This window comes from Pteropus alecto, unplaced genomic scaffold (genome assembly GCF_000325575.1).
Source record: "Pteropus alecto unplaced genomic scaffold, ASM32557v1 scaffold3, whole genome shotgun sequence".
NCBI classification, from domain to species: domain Eukaryota; kingdom Metazoa; phylum Chordata; class Mammalia; order Chiroptera; family Pteropodidae; genus Pteropus; species Pteropus alecto.
The window spans coordinates 14,232,289-14,249,149 of record NW_006442484.1 but is presented as its reverse complement, the minus strand read 5'-3'; the positions used below and the strand labels follow the sequence as shown (position 1 = coordinate 14,249,149).

The following is a 16,861-nucleotide window of genomic DNA, read 5'->3' as shown; positions in this document are numbered from 1 at the left end:
GGAAAGATGTATTAAATTTGCCACAAAATATAACATTAGCAAGTCACAGATCCAATAAAGATACTTGCATTACAATGTCTAAAGTATATAAAGATTTTAAATTCAATTAATAAAACACAAAGAAGCCAACAGAAAAATAGGCACAAAATGTGCTCATCAGAGAAGACCTATGTAGCCAATAAACATGAAAAGAAGCTTGCCTCACCAAAATAAGGCAAATTGTCCCTTTACATTTGGAAATAATCTGTGGTGTGAGATCATGTGGCTGTCCTGTTCCCAAAACCTTTCACCTAGTAGTTTTAGCATTCATTGATGATCTTTGCCTGAATCAGTTCTAAAATAGTGGTTTTTCTAACTCCATCATTGCTTCTATGTTTATTAGCTGGCATTTTTCTATAAGGAAGAACTTTACTTCTCCTCATTAAAAAAAAGTATCACTGAACTTGGGAATTCTGTTACTGTTAGTTAATGTGGTATAATCCTACACTTATTTTTTTTTAAATATCTCGCTACTGAAATCTTGTTCTTTGTTCTTTTTTCTTCTTTTTTTTCTTGTTTTAAATAAGTTTCTATAAATTTCTGATTGCTTTTTGCTTTCTGACAAACAACGTATTCCAGATTCACTTTGTATTTACTTTGCCCCAGATTTGGAACTAGATGTTTCTTTCAGGAGCCATGAATCCCTTTATTGTCAAATGATATTTAGAAATCAGGAAATTTTATTGCTCTGAGATGTCATTGCTTCTGTAACTATTTTCAATATACAGTTATTTACACACACATACATACATACATACGTACGTACATATGTACATACATACAGTTTTGCATAGGTAGGTAAACATGTATGTATATATATGTATGTTTGTATATGTGTATTCATTAAGTCATAAGTTCATATATATACAGTTCAAATCCAGCACCATCGAGTTCTTCTTCATGTTCTCCATATATCTATACGAATATAAATATTTATATTTCCTTATCCAACAGTGAGAACTCTGATTCGTAATATTATCAACATATTTTCTCATTTGCTCCATCCTTCCTACATACAAAATACTTTTAAAATTACTATACTAATACCACTACCAAGAGCTAAGTAAAATTCAAGATTTCTTAGAAGTTTTAAACATGGTATCCTATCCAAAAGTTACTTGAATTAATTCTTTTTTTCTATGTGGTTGTCTTACCAGTTTGCTAGACATTTAGGTTCATTGGTTTCTGTATGTATTTAATTGTAGGATTTACATTATTTGAATATTTAAAACATTTAAATATTTCAAAAGTCAAAACTATAAAAAAAGTACATGCAGAGAAGTCTCAGTCTCATCCTTATTTGTTTCTATTCATCCCCTATAAGTAGTCATTTTTTTAAGTTTCTGTATTAGTTTTTCCTGATTTTCTTTTTTGCAAAAATGAACATCTGTGTGTGGAGGAGGGTGCGTGCGTGCGTGCGTGCGTGCGTGCGTGTGTGTGTGTGTGTGTGTGTGTCGTGGTTTTGGAAACAACCAAAATGCCCATCAGTAGGAGAATGGATATATAACTTGTCATAAAATGCTATTTAGAGGTTAACATGAATGATTTAGATTTATATATCCAGATGACCAGATTTTTAAAACATAATGTTATTTTTAAATATAGATGCACACACAAATAATATTATGTATTTATGAATACATATGTGTGTAATAAAATACATAAACATAGATTGGAAGAATATACATCAAATTTATAATATCGGTTGCCTCTGAGAGAGGAGGAGAAAGAGCCTGGGAAGAATAAAAATATCATAGTAACTTCATTAGAAATATTTTATTTATTTTATTTTATTTTCAAAAAGGGTTAGAATTAAATATTACAATATTAGTACTTTTAGATTTTGAATGGTGGGTATATGGATGTTTGTTATAGTCTCTATATAGTAACAAGTGCTACTTGGAGGCCATATATAAACTAAATAAGAAATAATATATTAGAGAAGCTTGAAGTCATTCAAACTGCTGTTTCCTAGCCCTTTGGGAGCAATATGGTGTGAGAGTTATGGGAAGTTTAATTTTAATTTTTGAAAGAATTGATCAGAAATTGTAAGACTAAAATTAAGGTCTGCACATGTTCTCTTTCATAATGCAAAATTTAAAATTTAATATAAAGTTTAGTTTCATAAAAACAATGTTATTTATGTGGAATCTTACTAAATTTTTTGTAAATCTTATTTACAATAATAGTCATTTTTTTCTAGGATTCTAGAATACCATTCTGTTAACTATTGCTAAAGAAATAGAAGGATTATTCCTAAGAACTTATTTAATTAAAAAAACTCCTTTTAGTAGTACTTATATTTTGGTCTTTAGTAGTACTTATCCTAGGTAATTAAAAAATATATAACTAAAACTATAAAAATATAACTATTATTTGAAGCTGTTCTCATTCTAAATTCCCTATTATCCTATGTTTAAATTTTCATTTCTAATATAAGTATGAAGAATTTGAAACACATCTCATATATATATACACGATTATTGTTTTCAAGTGTATCTGAAGAAAAATGTACATCTGCGTACAAAGTTAAGACAAAAATCACCCAGTCACCCTGACCAAATCTTACTTTCCTGAGTTAAGTACTTATTTTTCATAGTTTACTGTTACCTTGTACAGATTTTCCAGTGCATGGCTTTGGACACACATGGTTTTATCAGTACTCCCACCTTATCCACAGTTTCGCTTTTCACTCTTTCAGTTACCCATGGTCAGTAGAGGTCCAGAAAACATCAAATGGAAAATTCCAAAAATAAACAATTCGTAAGTTTTAAATTACGTGCCATTCTGAGTAGCGTGATGAAATCTCCTGCTATCCTTCTCCATCCTGACAGGACATGAATCATCCTTTTGTCCAGCGCCTCTGTGCTGTATGTGCTCCCCGCCTGTTAGTCACTTAGTAGCCATCTCGGTTATTGAAGTCGACTGCCCCTGTATCACAGTGCTTGTTTTCTAGTAACCCTTACTTTACTTAATAATGGCACCAAAGCGCAAGGGTAGTGATCCTGGCAATTCAGTATGCCAAAGAGAAGCTAAGCTGTAAAGTGCTTTCTTTAAGTGAAAAGGTATGTATTTATAGGAAAAAACATAGTGTCTATAGGATTTGGTACTATCCATGATTTCAGGCATCCACTGGGGGTCTTGGAACGTATCCTCTGTGGATAAGGGGGGACTACTGTAAATTGGAATCTTATTATGTAGAGACCTTTGTTTTGCTTTGTAGTTTGTTTGCTTGCTTCCCTTTTTTTTTTTTTTTTGGCCAGCCTGTAAAATGTGCCTTGAGTGACTTTAGGTGGGAATGCCATGCACCCATTTCTCTTTGCATCTTCCAGCTTTATGCATTTCAACAAATGCTCAATTTGTTGCCATTTTACATCCCCACATGTGTGCATTTAATCCTAACTGGTCTGTCCAAGACCCCGTAAGTGCCAACCCTAGACTCCCACGTGGCCCCCTTTTCCTCTCCAACAAGATGAAAGAACCTATCACGAGCTGGGAAAAATTCGGCAAACTGCAAGCACAAGTGCACATTGGTGGGAAAGTAACTGCTTGCAGAAGATGAAGGTGGTTTATAAAACAGCTATATCAGTTAGTAAAAAACTTCAGTTCTCCTTACAGAAGTTAGGGGTGAACAATATCTCTGGTATTGAAGAGGTGGCTATGTTCACAAACCGAGAACAGTGATTCACGTTCATAGCGCTAAAGTTTCGGCATCTCTGGCAGCAAACACTTTCACCATCACAGGCCAGCTGAGACAAAGCAGCTGACGGAAATGCTTGGTGCAGACAGTCTGACCAGCTTAAGGAGACTGGCTGAAGCTCTGCCCAGTCTGTGGATGGAAAAGCACCACTTGCTACAAATGATGATGAAGTTCCAGGTCTTACAGAGAATTTTGATGAGACTTCCAAGAATGAAGCAAACTAAGTTGAGTCAACTTCTGAAGAAGATAAAACTTGAAGAAGTTACCGGGAGCTGCTATTTTATATTATGACTGCTTTGTAAAATTTTGTTCATGGATCTGTTAAAATCTTGATCTCTAATATTTTTAAGCCCAAGCCCTTGGACACTGCAGCTCCTTTCAATTTTTGCATATACACAAATCATTCTTTGCAGCTAGTTAAGCTGAAGAAGCCTGGGACTAAAATTTGAAACAAAGGTTAATAAAGTTCTTTGCCTAGTAAAAAAGAAAGAGAGAAGGAGAGACAGGGAGAGAGGTGGAGAAAGAGAAAGAGAGACAGAGACAGAGACAGAGAAATACTGTTTGTTGAAAGAGCTTAAGGAAATTTAAGTCTACCAGCAAACATTTTTCTTTTGAATGTTGCCAAAATCAGCATTTCCTATGGTGATTTTTCTATTCATACTGATTTCTTTCTGATCCCTTTAAAAATCCTTTAATTTTTTTCCCCTACATTTAGCATTTTAAAACTATTTCCTATTTTGTCAATTAAACTTTGCCAAATTAAGCAAATTTACCAATTGTCATCAAAAACTTGTTTAGCTAAAAAGTTTATAGCAGTTCTAATTAGGTGGCTTTTAAGAGCTTGTGAATATTTGTGTCATAACAGCATTTTAAGGAATGTTCATTTTATCTCTGTCTCAGTGCCCCACTGCTGCTGCTAGAGGTTAAAGCTGGGGCAAAGCAGAGGGACCTTCCACAGCCAGAAGAACAGACCGTGTTGTTAGTCAGCGCATGACTCAGTCCGGACCATCTGCTGTAGAGAAGGGGAGACTGAGCAGCTCAAAAAGGTGGAGACCAAGGAGTAGAGAGTGAGCACGAAGGGCAAAGAGAAAATAAACCAAGTCAGAAGAGAGTCAGGAGGCCCCAGCACTCTGGATCCCTAGCTCCCCATTAGTCTTCTTAGCCCTGCCAATCTATCACTTTCAAAATACTGTGAATTCTATAAGTGATTTTTAGAAAACCAGTTTGGTCAATTAGGCAAATTGGTCTGTAGTGAACTTTAGATTTCAGATGAATTGACTTTTAGTATATGTACTTTTGGTAAATTGGTCTTCAATGAATTGACTTAGAGCCTAATATTAGTATGATTATGAGTCCCAGGGACAAGGAGACCTGTGGTTAGGAAGAAGAGGAGGAGGAAAATGAGAGATTTTCGTGGACAAAATTTTCTATTAGTTTTGGTATTTCTTCCCTTCTTTCTCCCCTGGTGTTCATTGCCCTTCAGATTGGTATTATCTTTATCTCTCTCCTCTCTTAATCAGAATTCTCTTTCTGTCACATAGTTCATCTATTAGGATAAATATAGTATGTGCAACCAGGACTGGTATTTTACCAGTATATACCAGTATAAGTGTACTGGTTGTTAAAATATTAAGTATTTTGGTAGCAGTTGGTAAATAACCACTTCCTCAATGCCTTCATTGTCCTCCCTCGCCCCACCACTGAGGTCTGAGGGACTTCCCCATGATCCGGCACAGCATGAGGCCTCTAGGACTCCGCCTTAACCTAGTACCGTAATAGCTGCTGTTGAATAGTTGAATAATCACCTGGAATTAATGTACACAAATATATGAGTCACAATTCTTTACCCATCCTCGATAAATTTACATGTTTTAAAGAAATTATTTATTAACCCAAATAAAACTCAAATTGAAGTCCAACTCAAATGAAGAGCAAACATCCCACCACCACGAGGAAAGGCACCTTTGCACAGCCTGGTTAGCTGTCTTTAAGTAAATCCTGCCTGGGAGCCCATCACCAGGGTCACTGCCTCAGATGGAATCCAGTTTCTCAAGCTTCTTCATATCTTCTATGTCTGAATGTGCATGACTTCTGAGTACTCCTTCAATTTTGAGGTGTTTTGATTTTCCTGCATTGGCTTCCATTGAATAAAAATAGGTCATCTATAGATGGAAGTTGAAAACGGTATAGACTCTATTAGTCTGTATTTTCAATTTCAAGTAATTAAAGGCTGTTTCTGAATAAGATAGATCGAGTAGAATATTCAAATGGAAATCTTCCCTCTTTCTAATTTTCATTTTTGCTGCTATCATCTGAAGGGTATTCCTTCCTTTAGCTATAGCTGTGGGAAACTTGGGCCTTTCCCTTAACCTCTGCCTTTTCTCATCCTTTTTTGGCTCTTAGTGGATAATCAGCAGCATCATTTATCCAGCCATTGAGTCCCTAGATCACTAGGTGGCTTCTGAGGTTCTTTTCATCCATTTTATATATTTATATATTATAAAGTATCCAAAGAGAAACTTGGTACATAACTGATTTATAGGTGAGCAAAAGAAGGACTGTAATTTAGCATGGGTAACAAGTCCACCTCCTGCTTAGCACAAGTTTTCCTTCTGCTTGATTTCCCTTCTTCAAATCTCAGTAAAGGCAGAGCTGCTTACATTTTGTTACTTCAGATAGTATTTCTCTTTCCGTTTTGGAAAAGAACTCCAGATAGCTCCCTAATTCAGCCATACTGCAGTCTCTGCTTTCCCTTACCAATTGTTTTCATGTTCTGGCCTCTTGATTCAATATCTCCCAGTTTTCCTTTCTCTTCATATCTTCTCCCTTATCATTTAACCTTCCTTACCCTTCCTCAGGACTCATGTTTTTGACCTGGCTCATACTGCCACGTTTTTCTTTTTGTTTTTGTTTTTCTCTCATAACCATATTCAAATCCTAGACTGCTGTCCTCAAGACATTCTAGAACATCCTTCACCCAAAGCAGATTTACATTTCAAATATGAGCATTGGCATTAAAAATATATAAGATGGGATGGTTACTGGTCTCCTGCAAAAAAAAAAACAAAAAAACAAAAAAAAAAACTGTAGTTTGTAGTTGGGAAGGAGAGCTCTTCAGCACAGCTATGAAATTTTAAAATATGCCCTCAGAACTCAAAACAAACTTTGCATTTTTTATTAAATGCCAACATTGTATGAAATGTTTGTTTTATTGTGGGCTAAAAATTGCAAATAAGAAATTGTCATAGAGAGAGAGACAGACAGACAGACAGAGACAGAGAATCAACTTGTTTCCTACCTATTATCTAGTTCAAAAGTAACAGCAAAAGGAAAGCTGACCATAGGGACTGTGACATTTATGAAATCTAAATTTTTCTTATCCAAAACCTCTTCTTTCTAAATAGGCTAAGCACTAATTTCTTAAAGCTAACATTAAATTGGACCTTTATTTAATATGTATTTTAGAATTCAAACTACTCTGTAATATTATGTAATTAGTCTGTGTAACAGCCTAATGATAAAGACAGGAAGGTAGCCTCATTGTTATGGGTAGAGACATACAAATATTTTTTTCACAGCTTATGTCTCATAGTGCTCTTATTAGGCATTTGTCTTGTTTACCTTTCACTCAGTAATAATAATTAACATGTACCAAGTGGTTATTCCACGCAGCCACTGTGCTAAGCCCTTAACACTAATGTTCTTATTTAACCTTCACAGCTACACCATGAGGCAGATACTGTTACTATGTCCCACTAAAGCTCAGAAAGGTTAAATCATCTGTTCATCACCAGTAAATGGCAGAGTTGAAATTTGAACCCAGGCCTTTCTGCTCTAAAAGTCTGCCTTCATAACCTTGCCAAACTGTACTAGATATAATAGAGTTAGCACATTGTGGGCCCTCGATTATTTGTGGAATGAATAGAACATTGAAACACTTCAATTTGGCTTAGCCAGTGTTTATGGGATGTGTACTACATATAGGGCATTCAAAGATTATTCATTTTATATATATATATAAATATTAAGATTATATAAAATGTAAATCAAAACCACAATGAGATACTACCTCACACCCAGTAAGATGAATAAAATTTAAAAAACAGACAAGTATTGAAAAAGATGTAGAGAAATTGGAACACTCATGCGTTGTTGGTAGGAATGTAAAATGGTGCGGCCATTTTGAAAAACAGCCTGGCAGTTCCTTAAAATGTTAAACCCAGCAATTCCACTTCCAAGGAAATTAAAAACATATGTCCACACAAAATCTTGTACTTGAATGTCTTAGCAGCATGATTCATAATAGCCAAAAAGTTAGAACCGTTTAAATGTCCATCAATTGATGAATGGATAAATAAAATGTGGCATATCCATATGGTGGAATATTGTTCTACCATAAAAAGGAATGAAGTGCTGATACGTGCTACAACTTAGATAAACCCTGAAAACATGCTGAGTGAAAGCAGCCAGACATGAAAGGCCACATATTGTCCGGACCCATTTATGTGAATTGGCCATACAGGCAAATCCATAGAGACATAAAATAGATTAGTGGTGGCCAGGGGTTTGAGGGAAGGAGAGAAAAGGAGTGACTGCTTAATTGGTAAGGGATTTCTTTTTTGAGAGTGATGAAAATTATTTTCCAATTAAACACTGGTGATAGTTGCATAATTCTGAATTATAGTAAAAATCACTGAATTGGGCACTTCAAAAGAATCAATTTTGCTGTTTATAAAAGATTATGTGCTAGATGCCAAGATAAGGAAAACAGTTAACTTTCCTTTTGAGCTTCCTCTAATTGGGAGAGACTATCGTAAGCAAATCATTTTAATGCAGTATGATAAATGCGAACATAGAGATATATACACCAGGCTGTGGGGACACAGGACAGAATAATTATCTGGGGCATGGGGGAAATTTTCCTTAGGAAATGGATTCTGAAGGACAAGTTCAAAGAGAGTAGGTTCTAGCTCAAGCAGTGGGAACACCAAAGCATGCCCCAAAGCGTAGTCATGTGAACAGATATATCCAGTGTTCTGGGAATCGAGATTCCATGTGTGAGCAAAGGACACACAAGAAGTGAGTCACAGGTGAAGAAACTTGAAACTTTGCACCAGATGGAGTGGAGCCCGCACATGCCATGCAAGAGGTTGGACTTTATGCTGGAAGCAGTGTAGTGCCATCGGGCTTTTAAGCAGATGAATATTGTGATCAGGTTTCTGTTTTCAAATGTTAATCCTAGTGGCAATGTAGGAAATGAATGGGAAGGAGACAGAGGTTCTTGAAGACAGTGTGGTATTTAGGAACAGATTATATTTCTGCTCTCCCTCCCTTCCAGTTTCAGCCTATGGTGAAGATTTTTTCTGTCTCTCTGCTCCCTCTCAGGGCTTTCTACCCCTACCCCTGGAGGAGGAGTTGTTAATCTGATTTTTCAGAGCCTGAGCACTTGGTCGGGCTGGATTTTTTCTTCCCTTTCTATTACCACCACCAGCGTTAGTAGTTCAGGGTGTTTCGTGCCCAAAATTCCATCTGGGAGTCCCTGACAAAAGATACTTCTATATAGTGACAGCCTTACTATATAGTTCAAGGCTAGTGGGCTACTGTGCTTCGCAGAGGCATGCTTCTGCACGGTCTCCACTGTGAGCAGAGCAAACGCCCCTGCCCTATAAGGCCCTGTTGTCTTCTCTACTGCTGATTTGAGGAGAACATTGAGAAGTCTCATTGTGGCCTTCAGCTGGTTTCTTTAATACACCTTTTACTAAAATTTTACTTTGGTGCACTTATAAGTCTATTAATAAAGCCAGTTCCTTTTTATTAGTAAGGTTAGCACTATTTAGAAGTCTCCTTTGTCAGGGACTCCCAGATGGAATTTTAGGCACGAAACACTCTGAACTCCTAACACTGGCGGTGGTAATAGAGAGGGAAGAAAAAATCCAGACATTTCGGAAGTAGAACTAAAATAGGCTTGAGTGGAACCCTGTCTAACAGCTGCATTTTCAGGAAGAGGAGGGGGGATTGAAGCAGATATTTAAAGGAGATGCCATAGCCAGAGGCGTGTAGTAGGTAAGGGGAAGACAAAAAGGTGCTAGGAAGTGACCAGTTTAATCTACAATTGGAGGATCCCTAGCAGAGGACTCCACGGTTAATTTGGTAGAGTCAAGGGATTGAAGGTAGGAGAGGAGATGGCGTACAGATAGCGTGACCAGTCCATTTAAATTTGAAGAGCCTCTGAACCACTCAGCTGATGTCCTAGAGGCATTTGGAGGCCAGGCCTAGAGCTTAAGAAAGAGAAGTCTCATTGTGGCCTTTGCTGGTTTCTTAAATATACCTTTTACCAAAATTTTACTTCAGTGCTGTCAGGCACTTACAAGTCTCCTAATAAAGCTAGTTCCTTTTTACTAGTAAGGCTAGCATTATATAGAAGTGTCACTATATTATGGCACTTAGGCACTGATTAACTTATCCCCTCTGAGTCACATTCTAGCAATATATGCATTACATATTTTGCTGTAAATTCTAATTGTCTTTGTTGGAAGAGAGAGTGATTCCCAAAGACATTTGCCTGCAATGCTCTTGATGTCATCTTTAAAAATAAGTAATAACATTTTCTTTTTTTACCACTTTGGTTTTTTTTAATCAGAATGTTTTATTTTGTTTGTTTTGTTTTTTTTATGCCCGTAAAGAAAAACTTGTGCCTAAGCGTGGATCACTGTTAAATTTTTATTTAACTGCGTGAGAGTGAACATTTTGCAAAATCTGAAAAATTCGGTCTTCTTTAGACTTTAAATTCTTTTAGTTAGATGATTAAAACCCCACTTTTGTCACTCTATATCCTTTGACTTATTTACAAATAGTAGTGAAGGCTTTTTAGTCCCTGTCTCAATCATCAATCATCAGCCATTGAGGAGACCAGCAAAACGTCCCAATCACCCATTTGTAGCACAGCGATTTTGTTAATTCTCTTAGGAACAGGAGAAGAATGACATGAGGCAGTAATGGTTTTTACCCGAGCTGTCCTTTGATCAAAGTGCATTAAACTCGACATCAGTGTTTTTGTTGTTGGTGTGTGCTGTGCTGGAATCGCACCAGGCTTTGAAGTGCTTTATTGTGTTTTATGAGTTTTCTAGATTTCCTTTTCCTCTCCTTCAGTTATGATAACTGACTTAATCCTATCATCATGGCCAAGGGATTTGTCTCCAAAGAGCACTAGTTTACCACGCTGCAAAACAGCACAGATATAAGTTCCTGAACCTTTCAGATAAAAATGCATTTTGCCACCTTAAGCATTTTGCAGTTTTTATTCCCAGCACTTCTCACCAAAAGCAGTATTTTTTCTTTTGTTTTTCAAAAACGATATTGAGCAAAAGACAGTAACACAATAACTGAGTGTCCGCAGTCTAACCGAAGAGAGGAATGTGTTCTTCCATTTTCCACCTTGCTTATGACATGGGCATTTTAACTTACCTATATTTTCCCTCAGAGCCTTTTGATAAAAATTACTGTAAGCTTAGATCACTCCTCCTATTTAGAAAAACTTACATTTTTTTCTTATTTATCACATATTAGAAGGATCACTTAATATAGTTATTTTTTTACAAGGACAGTCATGATGACTTAGTACATTTGTCAGTTATTTGTTACTATAATGTCTATTCTAAAGGCAAGAATGTAGTTACAAAAGACAAAAGACTCCTTAGCTTTATCTTGCTATGAAGTAACAAAGCTTTCCTAGGCCACAAAACTATTTTGTCTTTCTGTGTTCCTGCTTATCTTTACCACTGACAAATGCTGGTAACATTAATAAAGTCAGTTATTTTTCAAATGTATACCTGCCAGAACAGTATGGGTGCTGAATATTTAACTATCAGTATGGCTGTTATAATTTGAGGATTCTGCTCTATTTTGGTGAGATTATTAAAGCTTGCTCCTTCAGAAAGTCATATTATTGATATATCTAATATTTTTCCAAAATGTGTTCATTTGGGGAAGATTTTATTTATGATTATTTCTTATGGCTTTTTTCTCAGACGCTGTAATCAGTGGATCCACATTCACTTTAAAAAATTAATTTAAAAAAGATCAAAAGCAAAGTAATTACAAGCATCTACAGATATAGGAATTTCGCATTCTTGTTCAGTTTCTATGTCTCTAAGTCTTGTTAAAGGTCACTTCCTTCTTTTATTAAGCAGACATGTCCCAAACACCTGTCGGAGTCTCCATGAAGAGCTGATAATGATATGTTCCTGTCTCAAAACATCACGGATAGTGTCCTTTGTTTTAGGCTGACCTACTTGCCATAACCCCTTTGAGTCCTGCCAGTATAGTAATGTCTCCTAGAATTCCCTAGCCATTATAATCCATGCACTTTCTTCTGCTCACCTCATCAATAGTTTCCCTCTTTTTGATTGTATGAGTACTCTCATGTCATTTGCTCTCTTGTGAGAAGCTGTTCAGAGTCCAGGTTCAGTGACAGACAAATGTGCTAAGCAAACATGTTTCATGCCCGCACAGAAGTTACTCTGTTTTGGTATTATTTGTTTTTTTTTTTAAATTATCATTTTAGAGAAGCTAGAGGGATTCTCATTAAGTGTCTAAAAGATTGTATATATTTGTTTCTCCCTTAAAAAGAGTTAGTTCACCACCCATATGAACATTTACATATGAGCCCTCAGTCTTCTCTCTCTACCTCTTGAAAATTAAGAAAAGAAATGGAGCTACTCCAACCACATGTACATCTTCAAATAGTTTATTCTAATCCAATGACTCTTAACCTCTGTTGGGTCCTGAATTTCTTTGAGACTCTGGAGAGAGTAAAGAACTGCTTTTCAAAAATGCACATATAATACAGACAGCATTTTATAATCTATTTCAGGGGTTTTTCGGTCTCCCAGAAGGCTGTCCAGGACCTTGTGAGAGGCCCATGAATCTCAAGTCAAGAACTTGTATTCAGTAAACCTGTGACTCTTCTCTGTTCCCATCTAACACGTATAATTAGTGTTAGGATGTGTCAAAGAGATTTTCTTACCTGTTTTTCTATCAGTCATAGGTGCTTAGTGTCAAAGAAACCACATCAACCAACTTCCTGCTTGACTGCTCAGAGGTTACACTTAGAAAACAATTGATAATATGGATCAGGTTTCTAATTGTTTATTATCTCAGAGGAAATCTTTATTCCTGTTAATGCCTCACAGCTTCTGGCAGCCCCGTGGCCAGGGCACTAACTTGTAAAGTTTTACCTCCTGTAACCACATCCATCATCGTCCAGTTTAGCCATCATAACATTAGCTAACGTCATTGCTACAGATTAATCTTGTCCTCTCCTCTTTCTAAAATTACGCTCCAAGTATGTCCATTGGTTCCTGAAATGATATAAAATGATTCCCTTTCCACCTACCAACTTCTTTTCTGGATTTTACATGCTTAAGTCTCAATTTATTATTACCCAAGCAGCTGTGGTTTCAAAATAGCACCTACACTGATTACTCCCAGGCACTGTAAGTCAACCCTCATAATGGCAGAGGTATACATCAATCTCTGATTACTGTCAGCCACTGCTAACCTTTACTCTCAACCTGCCTCTGGCACTTATTAAGAATTTCTCAAATGATAATTTTCAAAATTAGTCATTGTTTAAATAGTAAAAGAAGTTCTTTTTAAAATAGCTTAATTAAAGAAGTCGACTGTAAAAGCTGATATTTAAGGTCCTGAGGATTTTTTTTGAATGATTCCTTAGGTTTTTGTTTGTATTATTGGGAGGATTGCTTTTTTATAAATAAATCTGAAAGTTTTCTTTTGCTTTATTTTTGGTGAGGAGATGTAGAGATTAAAATGTTTTTAAAGAAACAAATTATTTAAAATGTAGAATGGGACAAAAATTACTGATATTATTTAGACATTATTTAGTGTAGTGACAATGACCTGTTATTGTATATTTTATTTTTTGTATTTTATATTTTTTATATTTTGTTTATTTATTTAGCTGTTTTATTTACTCTTTAAAAACGTCTTTAAAAGTGTATCTGGGCAACTACCACATTGTTGTCTGTATCTATGAGTTTGTCTTTTCTGTTTGTTTGTTCATTTGTTGCTTTCTGTTTTATATCCTACATATGAGTGAAATCATATGGTTCTTGTCTTTTTCTATCTGACTTATTTCACTTAGCATAATCTTAAGATCTATTCATGTTGTTGCAAATGGCAATATTTTATCCTTTTTATTGCTGAATGGTATTCCTTTATATATATGACATCTTCTTTATCCAATCATTGATTAACAACACTTGGGTGGTTATCAGAGGTGAAAGGTCAGGCTGGGGGAATGATGGAGAGGTTTAGTAAAGGGGATCAAATACACAGTGACAAAAGGAAAGTAGACTTTGGGTGGTGAGCACACAACACAATGTACTGATGATGTGTTACAGAATTGTACACCTGAAACTTATATAACGTTGTTAATCAATGTTACCCCTATGAATTTAATTTTTAAAAAGTGTATCTAGGATGAGAGCTGGTTGAGGGAGCAATAAATTCTAATCAAGCATATTAAGTGAAAGACTCATTAATTAATAGTGAAATTGTTAGCACCCTTCTCCTAAGCAGGTCCCAAGTGGTAGCCAGCATTTTATCCTCTAGGCAGGAGATTGGAGAACCCCGTTCTGGAAAAACTGATTGGACCATGAAAAGGATCCCCTGACAAACTGATGACCTTCAGTGAAGTTCCCTACATGGAACTTCCAATGGCATTTTAGTGTCATGTTCTTAAATACGAATGGATAGGAAAGGCCACCAGGCATGGAGGAAAGCCTATCACATGAAAAGCAGAAACCAAAGCAATCATGTAAGCCAAGAATGGGACACAAAAGACATAGGGACAATGTAATGAGCTGAAGAAAACTTTAAAAAAATATGCTATCATTAATATCCACAGAGAAGTAAAGAAAATATTGTACCTGTGAAACAAGAACAAGGAAAGGGAAAAAGCAGCAAACAAGAAAAAGCCCTTAGAAATTGAACCTGTGTATCAGAAAATAATAATTCAACAAGGATGGAAAGAAAAATAATGACATCACACAGAAAATAGAACAAATAGATATGGAAAAATGTGACAAAAACCAACTGATTCATTCAGAAGTTTTTTGCCTAATAAGAGTTTCATACATTAGGAAGACAGAAAAAAAAACAGAGGGAGAAAAAATAATATAAGAAAACTTCCCAGAACTGAAGGACATGAGTTTTTCTAGTTTTTCTGATGGAAAGTACCCACCTAGTATAATGAGTAGAAAACCAAAATACATACACACTAAAGCCACTGCTCTCCTGATTTTTCTACCTTCCTTACTGTTCCTTTTGTGTTTCCTTCCTGGGTATCTTTTTCTCATTCCACCCGTAATATTATTACTCTGCTTTCTACACTTGACTTTCACCTTTTCTCCCTCCATGTATCATGATATTCAGTCCTATGATTTTAACCACTTCTATACATCGGTGGTTCCAGGTGGGTCAATCCAGTTATCACTTCCTCTTGAACTCCAGACCTGCTTCCTATAACTAACCCTTCCTTTCTAGTACCCAGCAGTCCTCACACATGTCTAAAAGTGAATTTACTTCCATAACTCTTCTTTTTTTGCCTTCTAATGAGCCCATCTATTGTATTTTCTATTATATTAACTGAAAATATCTTCCCTACAATGTTATAAGTTATCAGTTTAGGAGTCTGAGGGTCTCTCTGGGCCCTGTCATCTTCCTCATACCTCACATTTAATCAGTGTGTCCTCGCAAGCCCCAGGAGTCCTGAGATCCCAGGCAACCCTCCTCTTCCTTATTCTTATATATGAGGGACAACCAAGGTTTTTGGACATTTGAGGAGGAAAACTGTAGCATAAAAAAGGTTAACAAAAATAAACAACAATAGTACAAAAATCGACTCTAAGAATAACTTTTTTAAAAACTCATAATAGCCTCGGATTTGAGATGACCTTGCAAATATAAATAAAATCAGAATACTAGGAAAAAGGAACAGGGAACATAAGGAACTTTTAGATGTTAAAAACATGACTGGCAAAATAAAATAATTCTACAGAAGGGTTGAAAGATAAAATAGAGGTAAACTCCAAGAGTTTAGAGGGTAAAAAGACCAAAAGGAGGAAAATACGAAAATAAAAGATGTAAATGTCTAGGTCCTACATTCTGCTAACAGGAATTCCAGAAAAAGAGGGAAGAGAAAAGGAAGAGAAATAGGAAGACGCTATCAAAGAATAATAGAAATGTCCAAGAACTCAATATAATGCTATTCAAAATTAGGGCGTCCTGGGTGCTGAGCAGAAGGCACATAGATATAGATGATACCTATATAGATATATAAATATAGATCATTATGAAATTTTAGAATACCAGGGATAAAAAAATTTTCAGGTCCAGAAAGCCTCTAAAACAAAGAAGCTTGCAGCCTATGAATGAACATCATCAGCATCATCGGATGTTGGAAGAAATAGGGCAATATCTTGAATGATCTGAGAATTATATGTCCAATGAAAATACTAAGAGTTAGGATAAAATCAGCTAATTTCCAGAGGTGCAAGAACTCAGAGAGTTGACCGCTATTTTAAAATCATCATCATGTAACTATAAATAGCTGAAAGACGTTATTCATGTTTGCTGAACATTTGCTAAACATTTTTCAAAATCCTGCAAGCCCTCTTTGCAGTCTTAGTATATGGAATAGAACATTTTCTTTAAATGTTTAGCTGCCTTTGTTTCTTTGTTACCTTTTTTAACACCAAACTCTATTAAAGTCTACTAATCTCTCTGCTTTTCTCTACCCTTTTCTTAGAATTTCCTTTGTGCATTGTTTTAAAAATCTTGTCTGTGGTTAATGATTTCATTCTTTGTATTTTTATCTTAATTTTGTAACTTTCACAACTAATTAAATAACTTTTTATAGTATGTAAGAATATATAAATAACCATATACAATAAAAGTTTTACATTATTAGGGGTGGCTTTTTTCCTATAAATAAAATTTTAATTTTACTAATATGGAAACAGCCTAAATCTTTCTTCTTCCCTCACTTCCTTCCTTCTATCCTTTTTTTTTTTTTTTTTTTTTAACTGGAGAAGGGTTAAA

General features: G+C 35.6%; 1 protein-coding gene and 1 pseudogene across 4 annotated transcripts in view; both read left to right on the top strand.

The window, feature by feature from the left end:
• The window catches only part of ZRANB3 (zinc finger RANBP2-type containing 3), a 224,717-nt gene that overhangs the window by 153,207 nt on the left and 54,649 nt on the right, over positions 1 to 16,861 (top strand). The window lies entirely within an intron of this gene.
• On the top strand, positions 3,512 to 3,963 carry LOC102886350 (annotated as a pseudogene).